Genomic DNA, 18,711 nt, shown 5'->3' on the forward strand with positions numbered 1-18,711 from the left:
AGCAAACACTGGCCAGTCACTGTCCCAAGCAGGAAGGCAATCTGCAATTTGCAATCTGCTTCCCTGAGGGCAAGCACCCACAGGCTTCCATAGACTATACACATACAGCACTGCTCCACGCCAATGCAAAATACAAGTGTGCAAACCTAAACACACTTGTTTCACACTTGAAACACATTGGTTTGCCCAACAAGCATTCTGGAGGATATAGTATAATTAAGAAACCGATTTTAACAGGAGCCCAGGCTTGCCTAGGTTGCCTATGCTGTTGCTGGGTGACTCATCTTCTCTGTGGATGTAGAAATATTCAGGTTTTCTGCTTGGAGACTGCGAGCGTAGTCACCTGAGGCAGTTTGCAACCAGAGGCCATATCTACAAGAGTGGTTCAAAGCCAAAAATGGGAGTGACTATAATTTGAGCCCAGATCTACCTGACTTCTAGGCAAGGGTTACTTACATGACTTGATCTTGTAATGGTGATCTATTCAAACACCATCCAGATATGACTGTCAAAATGCAACTGAGACCTAAATTCAGGGGCACTCTCTTTCCTCTACTCTTCTTATAGCCTTGACCATAGTGGTAAGTGAAATATATAAACTGAAATTTAGTATAGTATCATATAGGCAAAGAGAGATTGAAATAGGGAAACCATACATTAAAGGCATTTTCTCTTCCCCATTATCAAAGTTTCTCAATCTGGGCACCACGGACATTTTGGGCCAGATGATTCTTTATTGTAGGGGATTGTCCTGTGCATTGTAGAATGTTTATCAGCATCTTTGGCCTCTATTTACTAGAGGTCAATAACACTGCCCATCATGTGACAAACAAAAATATTTCCAGATATTGATTGTCATATGTTCCCTACAGGGCAAAATTACCCTCTGCATTGAAAACTACTGCAATTTAATGGAATGTCACAATTCAAAGACCATATTTTACCTTAATTCTACCCATATGGCATGTTCATATCTTGTATTGAACTGAATCTCAGAAGATATGATGTATATTTTATGAAAGAACAACAAGAAAAGGAGTCTATAAATTGATAAATTATGACAAATATTTGAATTCATTATTTCCACCTCTTTATCACCATTTATCTTTTGATGAACATTCAATAAGTAGGGTGTTGATTATAACAAAGATTTATAAGGCATAATCCCAGCCTTCAATATACTAAGGCTCTTGCAACTTTTCTGTCCCTAAAGGGGAAAGGTTACAGATCTTCATGGTTAACTAGTTTCTGGATTGAATCCACCCTAGCTTTGTCCTTCTTTTATTTTCCTCTTGTCCTCAACCAAAGACTTATTCTTTAAGGTTCTGTGTTCGGGAGACTGCTCTTTGTCTTGCTAATTACCACAGACTCATTGCTGAATTTTTTTGTGACTTCTTTATTTTTTTTTATTTTTTATTTTTTTTAATTTCTTTTTGTATTTTTCTGAAGCTGGAAACGGGGAGAGACAGTCAGACAGACTGTCGCATGCACCCGACCAGGATCCACCCGGCACGCCCACCAGGGGGCGATGCTCTGCCCCTCCGGGGCGTCGCTCTGCTGCGACCAGAGCCACTCTAGCGCCTGGGGCAGAGGCCAAGGAGCCATCCCCAGCGCCCGGGCCATCTTTGCTCCAATGGAGCCTTGGCTGCAGGAGGGGAAGAGAGAGACAGAGAGGAAGGAGGTGGGGGTGGAGAAGCAAATGGGAGCTTCTGCTATGTGCCCTGGCCGGGAATCGAACCCGGGTCCCCCACACGCCAGGCCGACGCTCTACCTCTGAGCCAACCGGCCAGGGCCTGTGACTTCTTTATAAATGGCATTTATGCCATAACAATATATCCAGCACTGAAATGACCACAATATCACAAAAACTTTAACAAATCGAGCAATTTGAAGGTAGGTTATTTATAAAGGAAAAGGTTTTAATTACCTGCTTGTTAGATAAATACTTGACAATGTTGAAAGCAAAGGAAACAGAATGGAATGGAATATGAGATGATTTTTCAAATACTGTGGAACAGCAAATTACAACTAGTGTGCTGCAAAAAAAAATTTTTTTTTACATTTAAAAAAATTTAAAACATGCAATATATGACTATTTAATTGGGGCCACTAACTTATTTTTTCTTATATTGTTAAATTTTAAAAAATGACAACATTTAACACAACAATAACCTTCAGTGTAAATCAATAAAAATTATACCTATTTTTTGTCACATCATGAAAAAATACACTGCTCACAAAAATTAGGCAATATTTCAAAATGAATATACAGCTATAAAATATCCTCTAATTTTGTTAAGCAGTGTATATATTTTGGTGTACTTCAGAATTTTAGTAATTAGTTTATGTGTACAGTGAGATGCAAAAGGTTGAAAATTGCTGCTGTGGAGTGTGGGTTTTAACTCTCAGCAGTATCTCTGCCTCAGGAAGTCAAACAACACTATTGTACATTGTAGGATCCTGATCAGGTATTCAGCAAAGGAAAATGCAGGAGGAAGTGTTGAATATCTATTCAATATAAGCTGAATAAGGTCCTTCCTTATAAAATAAGTTTCCAGTGAATCAGACCTACATCAGTGTCACCTGCTTTGTATCATTCATATCTACAGGAACAGGTCACTTGTAAAGACCAATGCAAGGACCTACAATGAGAACATTCAAACTTTGCATATTCATAAATTATTATTCTCTTGCCAAGGCTAATCATTTATTTAAAGAAAAGTTTTGCCTGAATTGGAACCATGAATGGTTGTAACTGAAAACATATTTCACATTTTAAAAGTATGTTTAAATTCTTATGTCACAACAGAATCCCTGTAATAAAGGCATAAGACCTTAAACAGTGATTAATCTTAATAAAATCATGTAAACAAAACCATACTTCATGGATTAGTTAAAGATTTTGCCATGCTTACCATTTATAAGAATGCAAATAGGACTGGCCCTGAGTAAATTTATAGAGTCACAGAATATTAGAGAGCATTGGGCCAGTGGGAAGGAGTCTGTCTGAGATTCCATGACAGTAACAGAGACTAGCCTCCAATCTTGCTGCTCTGTGACAGACTGACTGTGTGGCCTCAGGAAGGGCAAGTTTAGTCTTTTATCCTGCCTGCCTCTCCTCAGAGTATTAAAATCTGCCCTCATGGAATGATATGATCTGCCATAATAAAAATATCAATGTGTTTACTCTCTCAGCAGTAGCTCTGTCTTCAGTCCTTTTTTTTTTTTTCCAGTTGTGGAAAATGTCCTATTCCCTTGTACAGATAGTTAAAGCATTAGGAGACAAGTCTTTCTTTGGGATAAAGATTACCTGAGGCCCCCGAACATTCCTTAACTGTAGATCAGGGCTTATAAATCTGTGGAAGCTGGAAGTATAATAGAGAAAGTTTGTTTCTCCTGCCTTTTCAAGAATAGATCATTTTATTATGTTTTTTAAATTTTATTGTTTTAATTCAATTTTATTGGGTGACATTAACTAACATAATTATACAGGATTCAGTTACCCAGTTCTACAACACAAGTTATTGTGTGTCTAAGTCAAGACTTTGTCCATCACCATTTATCCCTCCTATACCCTCCTCCACCTCCTCCCTACCCCAGGAAATCACCACACTGTTTTCCCTATCCAAGAGTTTTTCTTCTTTTTTTGTCCTGTTTTGCTCTATTTCTCTACCTCCCTAAAGTAACACCCACCCCCCAACAGCTGTCATCCTGCTTTCTATGTATGAATCTGTTTCTATTTTGCTTGTTAGTTCATTTTGTTCATTAGATTCTACATATGAGTAAAATCATATGGTATATGTCTTTTCCTAACAAACTTATTTCATTTAGCATAATGCTCTCCAGGTCCATCCTTGCTATTACATAAGGTAAGATTTCTTTATTTTTTATGGCTGTGTTGTATTCTATTGTGGAAATATACCACAGCATTTTTATGAACTCATCCACTGATGGCATTTGGCTTATTTCCAAATTTTGGCTATTGTAGATAACACTGCAATGAACATAGCAGTGCATATATTCCTTCAAATTAGTATTAAAGGATTTTTAGGATATATTCCCAAAAGTGAGATCATTGAATCAAAATGCAGTCCCACTATTAATTTTTTGAGGTAATTCCATACTGCTTTCTACAGTGGCTGTACCAATCTGCATTCCCACCAACAGTGCATGAAGGTACAATTTTTACCACTTACTCACAAACATTAGTTGTTTGCTGATTAATTAATGATAGCCACTTGGAAAGGTATGAGGTCACATACCAATGTGGGGTTTTTTTTGGTGCTTTTAAAAAATTATTTAGAATATTAAATTTAACAGGGTGGCATTGATCAATAAGTGTACATAGGTTTCAGGTAAACTTTTCTATAGCAGTTGAACTGTTGGTTACGTTGTGTATCCATCACCCAAAGTCAAAACATTTTCTGTCATTGTATATTTGTCCCTCCTTACACCCTTCACCCCAACCCTCCCCCTGGTAACCACTCTACTATTATCTATTAGTCTCAGTTTTATATCCTACCTATGTGTGAAATCATACAGTTCTTAGCTTTTTCTGATTTACTTATTTCACTCAGTGTAATGTTTTCAAGGTCCATCCTGTTGTCATAAATGGCAATAGGTCATCATTTCTTATGGCTGAGTAGTATTCCATTGTATATATGTACCACATCTTCTTTATACAATCCTTTATCAAAGGACACTTGGGTTGTTTCCATGTCTTGGCCATCATGAATAATGCTACAATGAACATGGGGGTGCATGTGTCTTTATGTATCAATGTTTTTGAGATTTTTGAGTATATACCCAGTAGAAGGATTACTGGATAAAATGGTATTTCTATTCTTAATTTTTTGAGGAACCACCATATTTTCTTCCATAATCATTGTATCAGTTTACATTCCCACCAGCAGTGAATGAGGGTTCTTTTTTCTCCACAGCCTCTTTAACACTTGCTATTACCTGTTTTATTGATAATAGCCAAAACAACAGGGGTGAGGTGGTATGTCATTGTAGTTTTGATTTTCATTTCTCTAATAGCTAGTGAAGATGAGGATTTTCTTATATATATTTTGGTCATTTGCATGCCTTCTCAGGAGAAGTCTCTGTTCAGGTCCTCTCCCTATTTTTTGATTGGATTGTTTGTGTGTTGGTTGCTGAGCTTTGTGAGTTTTTTATACATTTTGGATATTAACCCCTTAGCAGAGCTGTTGTTTGCAAATATTTCCCATTTGGTTGGCTGGCTTTTTGTTTTGTTGTTGGTTTCTTTTGCCTTGCAAAAGCTTTTTAGTTTGATGTAGTGCCATTCATTTATTTTTGCCTTTACTTTTCTTGCCCTTGAGGTCAAATTCATAAATTTTTCTCTATGGTCAAGGTCCATGAACTTAGTACCTATGTTTTCTTGATGCAATTTATTATACCAGATTTTTTATTTTTATTATCTTTTCTTTTGTGACAGAGAGAGAGAGAGAGAGAGAGAGAGAGAGAGAGAGAGAGAGATAGGGACAGACAGACTGGAAGGGAGAGAGATGAGAAGTATTAATTCTTTGTTGCAGCTCCTTAGTCTCCTCAATTTTTCATTGATTGCTTTCTCATATGTGCCTTGACTGGGGGCTACAGCAGACCTAGTGATCCCTTGCTCAAACCAGTGACCTTGAGTTTAAGCCATTGATCTTTGGGCTCAGGCCAGTGACGTTTGAGCTCAAGCCAGTGACCATGGGATCACGTGTACAACCCCACGCTCAAGCCAGCGACCCTGTGCTCAAGCTGTTGAGCCCATGCTCAAGCCAGGTGAGCCCGTGCTCAAGCCAGAGACCTTGGGGTTTCGAAACTGGGTTCTCCGTGTCCAAGTCAAATGCTCTATCCACTGCATCACCACCTGCTTGAGCTGTTCCAGATCTTATATTTAGGTCTCTGATCCATTTTGAATTAAATTTTGGGCACGGGAGAAACTGTAGTCAAGTATCATTCTTTTGCACGTGGCTTTCCAATTTCCCCAACACCATTTATTGAAGAGGCACTCTTTTTTCCATTGTGTGTTTTGGCACCTTTGTTGAAGATTATTTGTCCATATATATGTGGTTTTGTTTCTGAACTTTCGATTCTGTTTCATTGTTCCATGTCGGTTTTTCTACCAATACCATGGTGTTTTGATTATTGTGGCTCTGTAGTATAATATGAAGTCAAGTCGTGTGATACTTCTGGTTTCATTTTTTTTTCCTCAGGATTGCTTTGGCTATTCAGGTTTTTTCATGGTTCCATGCAGGCCTTGTGATGTTTTATTTTATTTCTTTAAAAATGAAATTAGGGCCTGACCATTGGTGGCACAGTGGATAAAGTGTGGACCTGGAGTGCTGAGATCACTGATTCAAACCATGGGGTTGCCTGGTCAAGGCACATATGGGAGTTAATACTTCATGCTTTTTCCTCCTTTTTTCCTCTAAAAAATGAATAAATAAAATCTTTAAAAAATGACATTGGGATTTTTATGAGGATTGCATTAAATTTGTATGTTGTTTTGGGTAGTATGGCCATTTTAACTATGTTGATTCTTCTAATCCATCAACATAAAATGTTTTTCTACTTCCTTGTGTCTTTCAATTTATTTCATAATGCTTTATAGTTTTCAGTACACATTCTTTAATTTTATTCCTTAGTATTTTATTATTTTTTGTTGCAATTGTAAATGGATTTTTTTTTTTTTTAGTTAATTTTTCAAAGTTTCATCATTGGCATATAGGAAAGCAGTGAACTATTGTATATTGATTTTGTATCCTCCAACTTGACTACATTGGTTTATAGTTTCTGATAGTTTTTTGGTGGAGTTTTTGAAGTTTTCTATATACAGGATCATGTCACCTGCAAAAAGTGATACCTTTATTCTTTTCTCCCAGTATGATTGCTTTTCCCCCCTTTCTCTTGCCTGATTGTTTTGGCTAACACTTTGAGAACTATGCTGAATAAGACTGCGGAGAGTGGGCAGCCTTGTTTTTTCCTGATTTTAGAAGAAAACCTTCATTTATTCACCATTTAGTATGATATTAGCGTTTATATATGACCATTTGTCATATATGGCCTTTATTATGTTATGGTACTTTTTTTCTATACCCATTTCATTGTTTTAAATATAAAGGAATATTTTATTGGATGCCTTTCTGTGTTTATTGATAGAATCATATAGTTTTTGTTCTTTGTTTTGTTGATGTGTTAAGCTGATTGACTTCCGAATGTTGATCCATCATTGTGGTTCTGGAATGAATCCCACTTCTTCATGTTGTATTATTTTTTTAATGTGTTGTTGTATTTGATTTGCTACTATTTCACTTGGGATTTTTGCATCTAATATTCACTAGAGATATTGGTCTGTAGTTTTCTTTTTTGTGTTGTCCTTGCCAGGTTTTGGTATGAGGGTTATGTTGGACTCAAAAAATGTGTTGGGGAGTATAATTTCTTTTTCTATTTTTTGGAACACTTGGAGAAGAATAGGTACCAAATGTTCTTTGAATTTTTCATAGAATTCAGTAGTATAACCATCTGGTTTTGGACTTTTGTTTTTGAGGAGAATTTTGATAGTTGTTTCTATTTCCTCCTTGCTTATAGGTCTATTTAGATTTCCCACTTCTTGTGGCTCAGTCTAGGAAGATTGTATAGTTCTAAGATTTTATTCATTTCCTCTCAGTTGTTGAATTTGGTATTGTATAATCTTTAATAGTATTCTAATATGATCTTTTGTATATCTGTAAGGTGTGTGTTAATTTCTCCTCTTTCATTTTGTATTTTCTTATATGTGTCCTGCCTCTTTTTTCCTAAGTGAGTCTAACCAGCAGTTTGTCAATTTTATTGATTTTTTCAAAGAACTTTGTTATATTATTTTTTTCTGTAGTTGTTTTGTTTTCTATTTCATTTAGTACTGCTTTAAGTTTTACTATTTCCTTTCTTCTACTGACTTTGGGTTGTCTATGTATTTTTTTCTAGTTCCTCATGGTGTAATGTTAGGTTGTTAATTTGGCATCTTTCTTGTTTCTTGATATAAGCCTGTAATAATATAAACTTCCCTCTTTTTATTGCTTTTTTATTAATTTTAATTTATTGTGTTAACATAGATTTAAGTATCTCACAGAATATAACACCCTAACCCCCGCCCCTGTGATCCTATTTACACCCTTATTTACTGCTTTTGTTGCATCCCCAAAATTTTGTTATGTCATGTTATCATTTTCATTTGTCTGTATATACCTTTGATCTCTTCTTTTATTTCTTCTTTAACCCAGTCATTTTTTAGAAATATGTTGTTTAATTTTGTGTGTTTCTTTACTTCCTCTTTTCAGTTGAATTCTAATTTCAAAACCTTATGGTCAGAAAATATGCTTGGTATAGTTTCAATCTTCTTGAATTTGTTGATGTTACTTTTACAGCCTGATATGTGGTCTGTACTTGAGAATGTTCCATACATACTGGAGAAGAGTATATAATCTGATGTTCTGGGATGAAATGTCTTATAAATACCTATTATGTCCATTTGGTCTAGTGTGTCATTTTAAGCCAATATTTCTTTATTGATTTTTCTGTTTGCATGACCTACCTAAAACTGTCAATGGTGTGTTGAGATCTCCAAGTATAAGTGTGTCTTGTTTGTTTGTATTTTTAGATTAGTTAGTAGATGGCTTATACATTTTGGTCCTCCCTGATTTGGTTCACATATACATTTCTCACAAAAATTAAGGGATGATTTAGCACTTCATATTTATTTTCAAATATCCTCTAATTTTTGTGATCAGTATACTAAAATGTCTTCTTTTTTTGACAGAGACAGAGAGAGGGATAGATAGGGACAGATAGACAGAAACAGAGAGAGATGAGAAGCATCAATTCTTTGTTGCAGCACCCTAGTTCTTCATTGATTGCTTTCTCATATGTGCCTTGACCATGGGGCTACAGCATACTGAGTAACTCCTTGCTCAAGCCAGCAACCTTGGGCTCAAGCTGATGAGCTTTGCTCAAACCAGATGAGCCCACACTCAAGCTGACAGTCTCAGGGTTTTGAACTTGGTTCCTCCTCATCCCAGTCTGACATTGTATCCACTGTGCCACTGCCTGGTCAGGCTATATTAAGATGTCTTATATCTTTTTGATACAATGTTCCCTTTATTATCATAAAATGTTTATCTTTATTTCTTGTTTCTTTTATTGTCCTGAAGTCAGCATTTCAGATATGAGTATGACTATACCTGCTATGCTTTGATTACTATTTGCTTGGAGAAACATTTTCCAACTTTTTAAATTCAGTCTATTTTTTTCTGTGCAGCTTAGATGTGTCTCTTAATGGCAGCATACAGTTTAGTTTTGCTGTTTGATCCAATCTACTACTCTGTGTCTCTTTATTTGTCAGTTAAGTTGATTTGCATATAGGGTAATTATTGACACTTGAGGATTTCCTATAACCATTTTATGTTTTGTTTTTTAGTATTTCTGTGTTTTGTTTGGTTCCTTTATATTTCTGTCAACTGTATTTCTTTTTGGTGTTATTCTATATTTCTTCCCCCTGTTTCTTCTTTTTTTAAGCTCTGTATTTCAGTAATGTATTTTTAGTGGGAGATTGCCATTAAGTTATTAAGAAAAAAAGTTGTCATATGTACCAGAATCTTGTCTTATAAGTGCTTCCGTACTCCATTTACCTTTGCTACTGCAGATATTTATCTTCTCCCCTTTTATGCTATTGTTGTCACAGATTATCTTTGTTTTTATTGTGACCGTGTTGGAGCTTTTACTTGTAGTTTTCATCTGTTTTGTTCTTTGTGTCTGGTTGTATAACCCCCTTGAGTATTTCCTGCAGTGAGAGTTTTCTGGTAAATTTTCTCAGCTTCTGTATGTCTTTAAATGTTTTTATTTTTCCTTTATATTTGAAAGGTAAAATTGATAAACATAGTATTCTTGGCTGGTAATTCCTCTCTTTCAGTACTTTGAATGTTTGAGTCCACTCTCTTTTGGCTTGTAGAGTTTGTGCCAAGTAGTCTGATGATAACCCATTGGGTCTTCCTTGACATGTTATGTTCTTCTTTTCTCTATCTGCCATGAGGATTCTTTCTTTGTCATTAATTTTGACAATTATATTACAATGTCCTTTGGAGAAGGTCTTTTTATGTTGAGGTAACTGAATGTTCTCTTTGCTTTTTGTATTTGAAGATCTGACTCTGCATAGACTTGGGAAATTCTCATCAATTATTTACTTGAATAGACATTTTCCCCCTTCTTTCTCTCTTCTTCTTCTGCTATACCCATTAGTCTTATATTGCTCTTTCTGATGGAGTCAGACAATACTTGTAGAGCTCTTTCATTTTTTAAAAAAATTTGTATATCTCTTCTTCTTTCTGTAGCATCTCTAATTGCCTGTCTTCAATGTCATTGATTCTTTCCTCTATCTGACATGTTCTATTAGTTCTATTTACTACCAAAGTTTTCAATTCATGTATTGACTTCTTCATTTGTTTTTAAAGATTTTATCTCCTTGGTGATGTGTTCTTTTCACTTTTTGAGCTCATTAAGTTGCTTATTGGTGATTTCTCACATCTCTTTGAGCATTTTCAGAACTTCAGTTTTGAATTCACTATCATTTAACTTCAAGGTTTACATGTAGTTGAGATTTTTTTCCAGAGATATTTTTTTAACTGCTTTTTTTTCTTTGCCATGGTACTCAATTACTTCTTCCTTAATGACATTTGAGAGTGGTATTTTTAAGAACTCAAACATTAAAGAACTAAAAAAATTAACAATAAAGTTTAAAATACAATGAAAACTATAAAATTTAAAAAATATATAACAAGTAAAAAAGAAAAACCATAAAAACATGAGTGAAAACAAAAAATAAACACCCACAAAATAAGAATAAATATATAAAACTTAAAATAAAATTCAAAAGAAGAAAAAGAAAAAGGAAGAAAAAAGAGAAAAAACACTTTATTTTTGAAAGATTTTTACATTTTCTTCCAGTAAATGGTGCTCTATTCCAAGTTGGGTTTTTTTTTGTTTTTTTTTCTCTGTATTTTTCTGAAGCTGGAAACAGGGAGAGACAATCAGACAGACTCCCACATGCACCCAACCGGGATCCACCCGGCACACCCACCAGGGGGCGATGCTCTGCCCACCAGGGGGCAATGCTCTGCCCCTCCGGGGCGTCGCTCTGTTGCGACCAGAGCCACTCTAGCGTCTGGGGCAGAGGCCGAGGAGCCATCCCCAGCACCCGGGCCATCTTTGCTCCAGTGGAGCCTCGGCTGTGGGAGGGGAAGAGAGAGACAGAGAGGAAGGAGAGGGGGAGGGGTGGAGAAGCAGATGGGCACCTCTCCTGTGTGCCCTGGCTGGGAATCGAACCCAGGACTTCTGCACGCCAGGCTGATGCTCTACCACTGAGCCAACGGGCCAGGGCCCAAGTTTTAACTATGTGAAATTCCTGGGCTGACCTCACTGGGATGTTGGTATCCCAATTATGCAAGGAGGGCTATAGGCTTGTTGGTGTTTAGGGCATGTTGTGAGGGCTTTATAGTTTTAGTAATGGTGATGTCAGGCCTCTAGGCACTCATTTCTGCATCTCAACTAATCGGGGACTAGAGACTGAGCACCTGTGTTTTTCATGGAGGAAAGATGCTCTGGAGAGTTAGCTGTAGGGTCTATTTCTGTTACTCTCCATACCCATCTGGGATGTTGGGCAGCTTCACTTTGGTTTTCTCTGTCTTTGTGCCAACTCTGGGCTGCCAGTAGTCCATAAGAACACTGCCTATGACTCCTCATTCTGCTGCCACTTTAGTTTAGTATCTCTCCCTCTGTGCTTCAGTCTCACTGCTCCTCCTGACAGAAGGTGACCCAGTCACTTTGGGCTTCTCCCCTCTTCATAGCCCTGTCAGAGATAAACACAGCCAGTCTGGGCTTCTCCACTCTCTGGAGCCCCTGCAGACAAAAAACAGAAGTCTGAGTTTCTTTTCTTTCCTGAGCACCTTTATTCAATTTGATTTATGGATCTTTCAGGCAAGTTTGTGAGCCCAGCTGGGGTGGCTTTGCTGAATTATAGCTGTTCAATTTGTTGAAATTTCAAGGGAAGAGACCAGGGGTATCTCTCATGTCACTGTTATTCAGATGTTATTATTTTCCCCATTGTAGTTTTAATTGGCATTAATCTGATGATTAGTGAGTTTCAGCAACCTTTCATATGTCTATTGGCCATCTGTATGTCCTCCTTGGAGAAGTATCTATTCAGGTCCTTTGCTCATTTCTTAGTATGATAGATTTTTTTGGTGTTGAGTTTTATAAATTATTTATAAAGCTTGGATATTAATCCCTTATCAGATATATCAGCAAGTATATTCTCCCATTCAATGAGTTGTGTTTTCATTTTGCTGATAGTTTTCTTTGCTGACAAAACCTTTTTTTTAAATTTATTTATTAAATTTAATGCAGTGACATTGATAAATCAGGGTACATATGTTGAGATAAAACATCTCTAGATTATTTTGACATTTGATTGTGCTGTATACCCCTCCCCCAAAGTTAAATTGTCTTCTGTCACCTTCTATCTGGTTTTCTTTGTGCCCCTTCCCCCCCAACCCCTCTCTCATTCTTCACCCCATCCCCCTCCCCCCACCCCCACCCCCCACCCCTGTTGCCATCACATTCTTGTTCATGTCTCTGAGTCTCATTTTTATGTCCCTTCTATGTATGGATTCATGTAGTTCTTAGTTTTTTTTCTGATTTACTTATTTCACTCCGTATAATGTTATCAAGGTCCATCCATGTTATTGTAAAGGATCCGATGTCATCATTTCTTATGGCTGAGTAGTACTCCATAGTATATATGTACCAAAGCTTTTTAATCCACTCGTCCTCTGACGGACACTTGGGTTGTTTCCAGATCTTCGCTATTGTGAACAATGCTGCCACAAACATGGGGGTGCATTTCTCCTTTTTGAGCCGTTCTATGGTGTCCTTGGGGTATATTCCTAAAAGTGGGATAGCTGGGTCAAAAGGCAGTTCGATTTTCAGTTTTTTGTTTTTTTTTGAGGAATCTCCATACTGTTTTCCACAGTGGCTGCACCAGTCTGCATTCCCACCAGCAGTGCAGGAGGGTTCCCTTTTCTCCACATCCTCGCCAGCACTTATTCTGTGTTGTTTTGTTGATGAGCGCCATTCTGACTGGTGTGAGGTGATATCTCATCAAAACCTTTTTTTTTATGTAAGTCAATTTATCTTTTCTCTCATTTCACTTGCCTTAAGAGATATATCAGAAAAAAAATTGCCATAAAAATGTTCCAGATTTTACTGCCTATGTTTACTTCTAAGATTTGTATACTTTTGTGTCTAATAATTCTGAGTTTATTCTTTTGTATGGTGTGAGAAGGTGGTCTGGTTTCTTTCTCTCTTTCTTTCTTTCTTTCTTTCTTTCTTTCTTTCTTTCTTTCTTTCTTTCTTTCTTTCTTTCTTTCTTTCTTTCTTTCTTTCTTTCTTTCTTTCTTTCTTTTTTTCATATGTACCTGTCCAATTTTTCCATCACCATTTACTGAATAGACTTTTTTACCCATTGTATGATCTTCCTTTTTTGTCAAATGTTAACTGACCATATAGGTGTGGATTGATTTCTGAGCTCTCTATTTTTTTCCATTGATCTATATATCTGTTTTCATGCCAGTACCATGCTGTTTTGGTTACTATGGCCTTGTAGTATAGTTTGATTTCAGATAGCAAGGTTCCTCCAACTTTGCTTTTTACTGTTTGCTGTGGCTATTTGGGGTCTTTTGTGATTCCATATAAATTTTTGGAGTATTTGTTTTAGTTCTGTGAAATAGAACCTTGGTATCTTGATAAGAATTGCATTGAATCTATGTATTACTTTGGGTAATTTGGACATTTTAATTATGTATTTTTTCTATCCATGAACACAGTATATACTTCTACTTGTTATATACTTATCTATTTCTTTCTTCAGTGTCTTGTAATTTTCTGAACACAGGTTTTTTTTTACACCTTTGGTTAAATTTATTCCTAGGTTTTTAAAATTATTTTTGAAGCAATTGTGAATGATATTGTTTTCTTAGATTTCCTTTTTTTTGTGACAGAGACAGAGACAGACAGAGAGAGGGACAGAAAAGGATAGACAGACAGGAAGGGGGAGAGATAGCAGCATCAATTCTTTGTTGTGGCACCTTAATTGTTTGTTGATTGCTTTCTCATATGTGCTTTGACCAGGGGGCTAAAGCAGACCGAGTGACCTCTTGCTCAAGCCAGCAATCTTGGGCCTTGGGCTTGCTCAAACCAGATGAGACTGCGCTCAAGTTAGCAACCTAGGGGTTTCAAACCTATGTCCTCCGAGTCCCAGTTCAATGCCCTATCCATTGTGCCAACACCTCGTCAAGCTAGATTTCCTTTCTGATAGATCATTATTGGTGTATATAAATTGCAACTAATTTCTGGATATTTTGTACCTGCTGGTTTAGTGGATTTGTTTTTCAGTTCCAGAAACTTTTTGGTAGAAGTCTTTGGTCATGTCATCTGAAAATAACAACAGTTTTACTTTTTTCTTTCTAATTTGTATGCCTTTTATTTCTTTTTTTTCTGATTGCTGTGCTTAGGACTTCTAGTACTATATTGAATAATAGTGCTAATAGTGAATAATCATGTCTTGTTCTTAATCTTACACAAATGCTTTTAATATTTGCTCATTGGGTATGATATTGGTTTTGGGTTTGTCAATATTGCCTTTGTTATGTTGAGTTATGTTTTCTTTACTCCCACTTTCCTGGGGGTTTTTAACATAAATGAGTGCTGGATTTCATTAAATGTCTTTTGCACAATTTTTGATATGATCATGTGATTTTTATCCTTCATTTTATTTATGTGGTCTATCACATTTATTTAGTTTTATTTTTTGAGAGTGATAGAGAAAGCCAGAGAGAATGACAGACAGGGACAGACAGACCAGAAGGGAGAGAGATGAGGAGCATCAATTCTTTGTTGCGGCCCCTTAATTGTTCATTGACTGCTTTCTCATATGTGCCTTTACTGGGGGGCTCCAGCAGAGCAGGTGACTCCTTGCTTAAGCCAGCAACTGTGGGCTCAAGCCAGCGACCTTTGGGCTCTAGCCGGCCACTATGGGGTCATATTTATGACCCCACGCTCAAGCCAGTGACCTCACGCTCAAACTGGTGAACCCACATTGAAGCTGATAACCTCAGGTTTTTGAACCTGGGTCCTTTGCATCTTAGTTTGACACCCCATCTGCAGTGTCGCCATCTGTTCAGGCCTATCACATTTATTGATTTGCAGATATTTTACCAACCCTGCATTCCCAGAGTAAATCCCACTTGATCATAATGTATGATATTTATGTATTAATGAATCCAGTTTGCTAATATTTTGTTCAGGATTTTAGCATTTATGTTCATCAGGGATATTCATTTATAATTTTCTTTCTTTGCAGTATCTTTATCTGGTTTTTGAATTAAGATAATGCTAGCTTTTTAAAATGAGCTTGGGAATCTTCCTTCCTCTTGAAATTTTTAGACTAGTTTGAGAAAGATATGTGTTAATTCTTCTTTGAATGCTTTTTAAAATTCATCTATAAAACTATCAGTCCAGGACTTTTATTTGTTGGAAGTCTCATCATTACTTTTCAATTTCACTAGTGTAATCTGTATATTCAGATTGTCTAATTTTTCCTTATTTTGTTTTGGAAGATTGTGTTTCTAAGAATTTATCCATTTCATCCAGTTTGACCAGTTTATTGTCATATAATTGTTTGTAATATTTTCTTACAATGCTCTGTATTTCTTTGGTGCCTGTTGTTACTTCTCTTTCATCCTTGATGTTCTTTGAGTTCTCTTTTATTTTTGATGAATCTGGTTAAAGGTTTGTTAATCTTGTTTATCTTTTCAAAGAGTCTGCTCTTGATTTCATTAATCTTTTAATATTGTTTTTTTAGTTTCTATTTCATTTATTTAGTCCTTACCTTTATTATGTTCTTTCTTCTGCTCACTTTGGGCTTTATTTGTTGTTCTTTTTTAATACCTTTAAGTGCAAGGTTAGATTGTTTATTTGAGATTTTTCTTGTTCTTTGAAGTAGGTCTTTAATGCTATAAATTTTCCTCTTACGACTGCTTTTGCTGTGTCTCATAATTTTGGGTTGTTGTGATCTCATTTGAATTTGTTTCAGGATATCCTTTGATTATTTCTTTGATCTCATTGTTAACCCGTTAATTGTTTATTAACAAGTTGTTTAGCCTCCATGTCTTTTTGTAATTTTCCTTTTCTTTGTGATTGATTTATAGTTTCTTAGCATTATGGTTAAAGAAGATGCTTGATATAATTTTAAACTTCTTAAATTTATTGAGACTACTTTTTTGTCCTAAAATGTGGTCTATCTTAGAAAACGTTGTATGTGGACTTAAAAAGAATATATATTCTGCTGTGTTGAGATAACATGCTCCAAAAATATCAGTTACTTTCAGCTTATCTAATGTGTCATTTAAGGCTGCCATTTTCCTGATTTTCTGTCTGGAAAACCTATCATTCAATGTCAGTGGAGTGTTTAAATACCTTACTATGACTCTATTGCTCTTGATCTCTGTCTTTATATCCATCAAGATTTGCTTTATCTATTTAGGTGCTCCTACATTGGGTGTGTAAATGTTTATAAGGATTATATCCTGTTGTTTGATTGCTTTATTTAAATCAATATATAGTGCCCTTCTTTATCTCTTACTGTAGTCTTTGTTTTAAAGTTTATTTTGTTAGATATAAATGTTGCTACCCCAGCTATTTTTTTAATTTCCATTTCATTAAATATCCTTTTGTCATTACTTTACTCTTAATCTGTGTGCATCTTTTGTTCTGAAGTGGTTCTTTTATAGACAGCATGTATACAGATCTTGCTTTCTTATACATTCAGCTTCCCTATGTCTTTTCATTGAATCATTTATGCTATTAATTGTTAGGTTTTGGTTCAGTGGTCCTTTAAACCCAAATTCTCCTCATGGAAACTTCCACTAGGGTAGCATCTTCATTAAGCATCTCTTCACCCAACCTCCCCCTCCTCTTAAGAAGCTCCCCCCACCTTGAGTAGGTTCTGGGAAATGTCCTTGTGACAAGGCCATTGGGAGACAGTTTGTGACCAAAGGAAACAAAGCAAGATATGTTAATCTGAGCATGTCCAAGTCCACTCAACTTTATGCTAGCAAATGCCTGCAGAAATCCCTATATCAGACACTACTTTCCTGCAACTTATTGCTAATGCCACTAGGGTGTCAGTGTGTCTGTTTTGCAGATACATAAATAAACTTCTTATAAAATTTATCAGGCCTTCCCTTCATATCCCTTCCCTCTGACAGCTGTCTCTCTGCTCCCTGTCACCCTGCCTCTGCCTTTATTCTGTTCCTCAGTTTACTTTGTGCATTAGATTCCACATATAAGTGAGAGCATATGATATTTGTCGTTCTCATAACACATAGATACAGATCACAGGACCGCAAATCCCAGAGGAAAGGGGGGAGGGAGTTAGTGGGAGGGGTCAAAGGGAGTGTAATGGGGGACATGGAAGTGGGGGTGAGGGAGTTATATTTAGTGGGACACTTGAATCCATGTTAATACAATAAAATAAAATTAATAAAAATTAAAAAAAAAAGCATCAGACTTTTGTGCGTTTCTACTTTGGCTAGCCTAACAGTAATATTTAAAGTGACGATTTTATTCTTTTAACTATGTTCTTCTGCTTTTTAAAAATTCTTCTTGAAGCAGGCCTTTTAGCATTTCTTGTAGTACTGGTTTGGTGGCAACAAACTCCTTTAGCTTTCTCTTGTCTGAGAAGTTTTTATTTCTCCTTCAATTTTAAATAATAACCTTGCTGGATAAAGTAGTCCCAGTTGTAGTTCCTTGCTTTTTATCACTTTGAATACCATATATCTCCAGGTATAAGATGCACCTTTTTTGGAAAATTTGGGGTCTAAAATCTGGGTGCATCTTATACAGTGGTTATAGACTTTTGACTTGCATTTCTCACTTTTTCATGTGGATGAAGAGTTGTATAAATTTTATGATAAAAAAACTTAATTTCAATAACTTTATGTAATAATTTTTTTTCAAATTTCCAGCCCTAAAATTAAGGTGCATTTTATACATGGGATCGTTTTATACATGGGGAAATATGCTATTTCATGCCAATCGTTTCTGGACCATAAGCTTCTGTTGAAACAGTAGCTGGCAGCCTAATGGGAACTCCTTTGTAAGTAACTAACTGCTTTTCTTTTTCAGCTTTTAGTATTTTCTCTTTGTGTTTAACCTTTACCATTTCAATTTTGATGTGCCTTGGTGTGGTCCTCTTTGGGTCCATCTTGTTTGGGACTTTTTGAGCTTCGTGGAGTTTTCTGTCTTCTTCCTTCAATAGATTAGAAATATTTTTGTCGTTATTTCTTCAAATGGGTTTTCTTGCTCTCTCTCTTCTCCTTTTGGTGCCCTCATGATGCAAATTTGGTATGCTTGAAATTGTCCCAGAGGCTCCTTAAACTATTCTTATTTTTTTAATTTCTTTTTCTTTTTTACTACAGATTGGGTGTTTTCTTCTACCTTGTTTTCCAAATCACTTATTTGATCTTCTGTTCCATTCAATCTATGCTTTTATTCCTTCAATTTTTATCCTTGATGTTGGGTTCTTCATTTCTGACTTGTTCATTTTATGGTTTC

The sequence above is a fragment of the Saccopteryx leptura genome, chromosome X (assembly GCF_036850995.1).
Source record: "Saccopteryx leptura isolate mSacLep1 chromosome X, mSacLep1_pri_phased_curated, whole genome shotgun sequence".
Classification (NCBI taxonomy): domain Eukaryota; kingdom Metazoa; phylum Chordata; class Mammalia; order Chiroptera; family Emballonuridae; genus Saccopteryx; species Saccopteryx leptura.